General features: G+C 45.8%; 1 long non-coding RNA gene across 1 annotated transcript; it reads left to right on the top strand.

Moving 5' to 3' along the window:
- Positions 1 to 6,522: 6,522 nt before the first annotated feature.
- Positions 6,523 to 8,003, top strand: LOC310669165. Its single transcript, XR_014507057.1, has 2 exons — positions 6,523 to 7,076; positions 7,784 to 8,003. It is a non-coding gene; the product is annotated as an uncharacterized lncRNA (long non-coding RNA).
- The last annotated feature ends 628 nt before the right edge of the window (positions 8,004 to 8,631 follow it).

Raw genomic sequence — 8,631 nt, 5'->3', positions numbered from 1 at the left:
TTTGATTGGGGCCAATCTGAATTTATGCTGTCAGCTTGGATCCCTCCTGCAAAATGCTGACATTCTGGAGGCAACCCTTAGCTGCTTTGATGTATGTTCTATATCAGCCATTGCCATCATCATCAACACCTTTCCTCCAACCCCACATCCCCCCCTTCATCAACTGCAGAGGCATGTCACACATTGAGACAGATGAGCAACTGGCGATGGAAGAGATTTGGTGTTCTTTTGGAGGTAAATGGTACACTCTGCTCCAAGACATGAAAGCAAGTTAATTAGAGCCTACTGCTGGGAGGCACAAGCAATTGGTTTTTTGACGTTTCTTGTGCAACACTTGTTTAGTAAGTGCAGGGAGGCTTTGTTGTTGTTGTTTTTTAAAACAAAATAAGAAATGATTTTGGTTCACAAGGGTGGGCATAGAGGTGTACTGGAATTATATATTTATTATTGTCTAGCCCCATATGTGCAGATTCAATCACTTCAGTCTGCAGAACTTGCCACACACTGGCTATTCTGCATTTGTCAGGAGCCATACCTTTAGGGCAGTGGTCCCTGAACTTTGGAACTCCTTGCCTCTTGATATTAGACAGGCATTCATTGAATGGGGGGTGTAAATTTACCTGTAACTTGTCAGTGTTACCAGCTTTACAAAAAGATGAACTGTTTGTAAAATTTGTGGATCGTTTAACTGATGACCCAAGACAGGTGCCCTCTGAACTCTGAAAACCTAAAAGTCTCACCCTGTGGGGATGTGCCTCAATCACTGGTAGATATGGACAGATCAGTTCTTTTCTACCCCATGTCAGTTTCACAGGCATCCATTAATAAATCTATCCCATTTGCACATTAATCCGCAAGGCAGAAGAAAGAAGAAAACTAGAAGTCTGGACTGAAGGTCAAGTCAACACTGAAGGATAAGGGAGAAGGCAAAAGAATCATAGCAGAATCATAGCATAGCAGAATCATAGCACTGTAGAGTTGGAAGGGACCCTGAGGATCATCTAGTCCAACCCCCTGCAATGCAGGAATATGCAGCTGGTCCATACAGGGATTGAACCTGCAACCTTGGCGTTATCAGCACCGTGGTCTAACCAACTGCAAAGGCAGAAATCTAGACTGAAGAGCAGTTAAGACTGAAGGATGTCAAAAACAATCCAGAAATCAGTAGCAAAGAGCAAGTCACGTTCCTGTAGGCAGCATCCTACCCTGCCATAACCCATCAGTGCAAGAGGTGCACCACAAAGGAAGCAGAAGAATGAGTTGGAGACAGGAGACACAATAGACAAGAGAAACCATGGCTGTCTCGACTTCTGCCAGAATAGGTACATGACTGTTCTCTGTCTCCAGAGCATTCTCCTCAATAACTATGCATCTAGCAGCACTCGATGAGCAAAAAGCATGTTCAGTTCAGCTGTACACACACACACACACAAACTCACACACAGTTGCCTGCTCTGCAACTGCAGCTGGTCCAGGAATGCCTCATACAAAGGGTAACTCCAAACAAACACATGGAAAGATAACCTTATGCAGGATCATCAAAACCATCACATTAATTATGCACTGATTTACATAGTTTGAAAAGAATCACCCTTCTTTTGGGGAAAGGGTGGTTTGCAAAAGAAGCAGGCAGCTACAGGGTGGAAAAGCATAATGCGAGCACTTTCTCTGTCATTATCCGTGCTCTTATCAGTGTAGCTTGAAAGGCCTCGTAGGCAGAGACAGTCTCCAGCACTATCAGCATCTTCTGACATGATGCGGACGTGAGATTAGGTGGGGCCGCTAGGTGTTCCTTCAAGACAAACACAAAATGTGTTGGGGATGTTAGCATTTCTGCTGTTGCTGAATGCAGCAACTCTGCTCTAGAGGATCACAGAAATGTACATCTAGCAAGACTGCTCCGTTGCAAGAAAAAAGCTCAGAAACTTGGTGTTCTTGTCACTTTAATGCCCTTTTGAAAAGCATGTGAAAGGGATCTAGAGGTCTTATTAGACCACAAGCTTAACACAAGCAGCAGCAAAAAAAAAAAAAAAAAGGGAATGCTATTCTACGTTGCTTCAACAAAAGTAGTGTGTTCCGATCAAGGGAAGTAATAGTACAGCTCTGTTCTGCCTTGGTCAGAGCATACTTGGAGTTCTGTGTCCAGTTCTGGGTGCCACAATTTAAGAAGGATGTTGACAAGCTAGAACATGTGCAGAGGAGAGTGACCAAGATGAACAAGAGTCTGGAAACCAAGCCTTATGAGGAATGGCTGAGGGAGTTGGGTATAGGTGCTACTGGAAGGAATTTTTTAATTTTGTTCAGAGTTGGGTATGTTGGGTATGTTTAGCATGGAAAAAAAGGAGACTGGGAGGATCTTCAAATATCTAAAGGGCTGTCACATGGACGATGGAGCAAGCTTGTTTTCCTCTGCTCTGGAGGGATAGGATTTCTACATACGGTAACTTTCTGATGGGAATAGTCATTCAACAGTGGAACGGACTCCCACAAGTAGTGGTGGGCTCTCTTTCCTTGGAGGTTTTTACGCAGAGGATGGGTGGCCATCTGTCATGGATGCTTTTGTTGAGATTCCCGCATTGCAGGGGGTTGGACTAGATGACCCCTGGGATACCTTCCAACTCTACAGTTCTTTGATTCTATGAATTCTTTCCTGCCTCAGAGACACTTATGGCATATTGGCAGGTTCATATTCAAACATTCAAAGGAGCAACATTGCTCAAGCAGGGGAGGAGGCTTATCTTTGAGAAAGCACATCCATATTATGCCAGGGTCCAGGCAGTGATGCAAACTGGGCAGCATAGTATAGTGGTTTAGCAGTTATTTCTTCCCTCCACCCACAAAAAAATCCTGTAAATTATAGTTTGTTAAGGGTCCTGACCCTCATCATCCTTAATTAACTTTCAAGATGACCTCAACAGATTGGAGAACTGGGCCCTAGCTAACAAAATAAATTTCATTAAGGTCAAATGTAAAGTTATACACCTAGGCAGGAATAAACAGATGCACAAATATAGGATGGGGGACACCTGGCTTGGCAGCAGTACATGTGAAAAGGATTGGGGTCTTAATGAACCACAAGCTTAACATGAGTCATAGGAGCCAACTTCTAGGGGCTGAGGGGTCTTTGCCCCTCAATAAAATATTTGAGGTGGTCAGACACCCCAAGTTGATGGGCACTGCCATTCAAATGGTATGTGTGCACCACATCATGTGATCAATTACGATTTTATTCATGTTGGCACCCCTGACATGAGTCAGCAGTGTGATGCAGCAGCATAAAAAAAACAAAAAAACTAATGCTATTCTAGGTTGCATCATCAAAAGTATAGTGTCCAGACCAAGGGAAATAATAGTGCTACCCTATTCGGCCTTGGTCAGACCTCACCTTGAGTACTGTGTCTGGTTCTGGCATGACAGTTTATGAAGGATATTGACAAGCTACAATATGTGCAGAAGGAAAAAAACAAGATTAAAAAGGGTCTGCAAACCAAACTTTATGAGGAACAGTTGAGGGAGCTGGGTATGTTTAGCTTAGAGAAGAGAAGGTTGAGAGGTGATATGACAGTAGTTTTAAAATATTTGAAGGGCTGTTAAATGGAAGATGGGAAAAGCTGGTTTTTGGCTGCTTCAGAGGGTAAGGCCCCCAAATTACAAAAAAAGGAAGATTCCAACTAAACAACAGGAATAATTTTCATACCTTGGGTTGAATACACTTCAGGTTGAGCGCTTTTGGGTTGCGCTCCTCGGTGACCCGGAAGTAACGGAGCACGTTACTTCTGGGTTTTGCCACTCGCACATGCACAGATGGTCAAAATGACTTCACGCACATGCGCGGAAGCGGCAAATCGCGACCCATGCACGTGCAGACGCACGGACGCAGGTTGCGTTCTCTTCAGGATGCGAACGGTGCTCTGGAAAGCATCCCGTTCACATCCTGAGGTACCACTGTATCTGTTCAACAGTGGAACGGACTCCCTTGGAAGGTGGTGGGCTCTCCTTCACTGGAGGTTTTCAAGAGAGCTTGGATGGGTGTCTGTCAGGGATTCTTTAGTTGTTATTCCTGCCTTGCAGGGGTTGAACAAGATGACCCTTCCAATTCTCTCTTCCAATTCTATGATTCTATGGAGTACAGCTCCAGAATTCTCAATGACTGGTAGGAGAGTGCTTTAAAGATAAGCTGTGGGTGTACCTGTGTAGTGATGCCAACATGTGACTGCTGCAGCCAGGGGCGGGGGGTGGGAGGAAGCAGGAAGAGAAAGAGGTTATCTGTGGGACGGCCAGCTTTGAGAGTTTTGCTCTCTGTGTGAACAATTGTTGCTGAGATAGATTGCAAGGCAAGGATGCTCCAGGGCACATTCTCAGGTGAAGGAGGTAGCTCAGCTCTCCTGAGTCAAAGAAACAAGAAGCAAGGTGCCTAGGTTCTCTCCCAAGATTACCCATGACTCACTGGGACACCTGTGGGGGGAGGGGGGAGCTCATTTTTCACCCATCCTGCTCCAGCCAGATAAGATCAGTTCCCCCACGGCACTTGCTGTGAGCATGTGAAGCATTCGGCCAGCCTCCCACCCAAAAAGTGTGATTCCCCCCCCCCTTAATGTGCAAGTTATGCAAGCTCCCCTCCCCCGGATCTTCCCCGCCCTTAAAATTATCCAAAAGCTGCCCCAGCAGTTCTCTTAAAGTAGATTCGTCAGACACCTAGTGCCTCTTCTTTTTTTGGGAAACATTTGTCTTTCCCCACCCCCACCCCTTTGTTGTAAATACATTACATGATTATCAGTAGCCCAGGGGAATTCAGGAGCGGGAAATCCATTTGTGGTTCCTCCAGTGTGTTATAGATTAGAAAAGTAACTTTTGTGTACTTGGAACACACTTCTGGTTGCACTGGAGATCACTGAAGGAGGACACACACACACATATTTCCACTGTTACACATTGTCTTCATTCTCATAAGTGGTAAACTTATGGCCCCATCTGCACTGTACATTTAAAGCAGTATCATAACATTCCTCCCCCCTGCAAAAAAACCAATAATTCTGGTGCTGAAATTTGTTAGCAGATATAGGTGCCATCTTGGAGGGGCGACCCACCTGCCCATATTTCTCCCCACATCCCTGCACTTCTGTAGAGTGCACCTTCTTCTGCTACATGCAACTAGTTGCGGGCCTTCCCTTCCTCCCCCGCCCACTTGCCTTCTACCCCTCCCACCCACAAGAAGTTTCTGCCCGCTTGCCCAACTCTCACTGCAGCCCACCCAGTGTGGTGTAGTGGTTAAGAGCAGTGGACTCGTAATCTGGTGAACCGGGTTTGATTCCCTGCTCCTCCACATGCAGCTGCCGGGTGACCTTGGGCTAGTCACACTTCTCTGAAGTCTCTCAGCCCCACTCACTTCACAGGGTGTTTGTTGTGGTGGAGGAAGGGAAAGGAGAATGTTAGTTGCTTTGAGACTCCTTAGGGTAGTGATGAAGCGGGATATCAAATCCAAACTCTTCTTCTTCAACTCACTTGCCTCTCCCACCAGCCTTCCTGCCTGCTTGCCTACGTCTCCCCAGTTGCACTTGGAAATGGCGTTGAAATTCAGGAGGCAAGCCTGGAAAAGGGGACAGTGTCTGGCTATGGGGGAGGTGGCTACCAGAGGAAGAGAGGGATCAGAGCCCCATAGAGTTGGCACCTATTCCTCTTTTCAGAGCTACAGTTCCCAGAATTCTCTGGGAAGAGAGATTGATTGTTAACCCACCCTGTGTAGATAATACTGAACTAGATGGATCAATGTCCTGACTCCATATAAGGCAACTTCCTATATTCCTATTTGGGAAGTGAAGAAGCTTGCCTTGCATGCAGAAGGCCCCAGGTTCAATCTCTGGTATATCCAGGTAGGGGCCCACCTGAATTCCTGGAGAGCTGCTGCCAGACAGTGTAGACAATACTGAGCTAGATGGACCAGTGGTTTAAGGCAGCTTGCTATGCTCATACGTGAGAAACAGAATTGCACACAGCACTGTGGCCAAGCTCTGATAAAGTGTGTATATTAGGCAAAATTGCAGATAAAAATGGATCTATTTGGAGAAATTCGCACTAAAATACTGTTTATTTTTCACCTTGAAAAATGAACTGTTGTGGAAATGTGGAGAACTAAACTTAAGAATAGGAAAATGAGAAATAAGTAGATACCGGCATATTTGCTCACCCCAGATAACCTTGTTGCATCCTGCATGATTCCATGGTCAGTCTTTGAAATGCTTTTGTTTTTGTTTTAATATTGTATATCTGTTTGCCTTCCTGCACTCCTTGGGGAGGAAAGGTGTGATATAAATTCAGTAAATCAATAAATCAAACTGAAATGAATCAAGATATCTTGTTTTGCTGGGAATGGAAGGATATACCCATTTTACAAATCTATCCATTTTCTTTCCTTCAGTTTCACATTTTTTGAAATTTAAATTCAGTTCTCCACATTTCTGTAGCAATTTGAATTTTTTAAAAAATGAAAGTCCTCATAAAATTTCACCAGCATTTTAGTGAAAATTTTCTCCAAATCAATGCTTACATCCATGCAGGTTTGACTAATGCACCCGCTTTTTGCAAGCCCATTTGCCCCTAATGTAAAGCATTTTTGTGTTATTTCTATAGAGGAATTTATTTCTATGCACACCTTCCCCTTACAGATTCATTTTTGTAAATATTGTTTGGCTGGAGAACTGTATCGCCAATTCAGAAAAGTGGAAATTTCGAAGAACGGCTTTGTTTCCCAAGTTGTTTTGGAAAGCGTGGATTTGACAGTCACCTTTAAATGTGAACTGAATCGAACTTCTCCGCCGCCCTTCTCTCCCCCCCCCCCCTCCGCCGTGATATTATGTGAATGAGAAACTGCGCTACCGGCGTCGGATCAGGCCTGGTGCCAGCATTACTTTTACGGGAGGACAGGAATCTGGATGTGTAAAAAGAAACAACATCTGGAGCGAGAAGCCCCTTCAGCAACCTAGGCAAAGCTGCGGCTTGTTTGTGCGTCGTTTGCCCAGCTGTGTCTTCTCTCAGGCATATCACCTGTCGCCTTGCCAAGGGAAGACTCATCACAACGGGTAAGTGGGACGGTGCTTTTTTCCTGCTAATTATGTGTAAACTTACCACCTCCCGGCTCCGCGGAGCCGGTTGAGGGAGGGAGTTTTGCTGACGAGGGAAAAAAATCATTTTTCATTGTTCACGGATGCAAATCACTTCGAGAGTGGGCTATGGCTGGGGTTGTGTGTGTGCTGTGTGTGTGTGCGCGCGCGCGTGCGTGCGTGTGGTGTGGTGGTGTTTTTTTTAAGCGTCTAGACATGTGTTTCAATTTCACCCGATTACATGGTGCCTCAGCAACTGTGGGTGAGGAGAGATGAGATAAAGGGAGAGGGAGAGGGAAAAGAGCGCCCACCCGTGTTACAAAAAATCAGCCAAGGCTGGAAGCTGCCAGGAGTACAGAGGTTCTAATTCCTTATCCTGCAATTGACAATTCTGGGCAACCCATCTGACCCCATCCGCACCCTCGCCCCCCCCCCAACACAAACACCTTACTCCTGTCCTGTATTTATCCATCAGTGGGGTGCGAATAAACCTGTCCACCTTCCTCCCAGCGCAGTGACAACTAGCAGTAGCCCATCACTCTGCAGAGCCTGGATCGGATTAGTCATAGCTTTCGGAAGCCTTTTAATTTGGATTTACGCTAATGCGGATTACAGGCGGCATGGCAGACATTGGTTTTGTAGAAATGTAATTCCCCCGCCCTCTTTTTTTTTTTTTTTTTTTTTAGGGAAAAGAAAGAAACTGAGAGAAATGAATTAAGCTTGTCAGTAATGAAACAGATTTCCAGGCACGCTACCACGTCCCGCCAGCATCAAAGCAAGTGACTTGCGAAAAATTCACCATTGGAATCCCTGGCTTCCTGGTCTGATTCGTGAGCACTGAGCAGAGGAGTTGGGTTCGCTGGAAAAACCTGTCTTTGCTTTCAACAGATGCTTCCACATTTTGAAGTTCTCTTTGATTTTTGAAATACCAAATTACCTGAGCAGTTTTATGGGAAAGTGTCCGGAAGCTGTCCTAAATCAAAAAGTATGCATAAAATTATGTATAGTATGCAGAACACAGAGAATCCCCCCCCCTCATATAACTCAGGTGCATCTATGGAAGTTGAGTATTGGAAGATTCCGGACAGATAAAAGAAATAATGTATCCATGCAGCACATAGTTTAGGGGACGCACGTGGCGCTGTGGGTTAAAGCCTCAGCACCTAGGACTTGCCGATCGAAAGGTTGGCGGTTCGAATCCCCGCGGCGGGGTGCGCTCCCGTTGTTTGGTCCCAGCGCCTGCCAACCTAGCAGTTCGAAAGCACTCCCGGGTGCAAGTAGATAAATAGGGACCGCTTACTGGCGGGAAGGTAAACGGCGTTTCCGTGTGCTGCGCTGGCTCGCCAGATGCAGCTTGTCACGCTGGCCACGTGACCCGGAAGTGTCTTTGGACAGCGCTGGCTCCCGGCCTATAGAGTGAGATGAGCGCACAACCCTAGAGTCTGGCAAGACTGGCCCGTACGGGCAGGGGTACCTTTACCTTTACCTAGCACATAGTTAAGCTATGGAAATCACTCCAACAAGAGGCAGTAAT

This window comes from Podarcis tiliguerta (genome assembly GCF_965153285.1).
Source record: "Podarcis tiliguerta genome assembly, chromosome: Z".
In the NCBI taxonomy this organism is placed as follows: Eukaryota; Metazoa; Chordata; class Lepidosauria; order Squamata; family Lacertidae; genus Podarcis; species Podarcis tiliguerta.
This window is presented reverse-complemented; position numbering and strand designations above follow the sequence as displayed.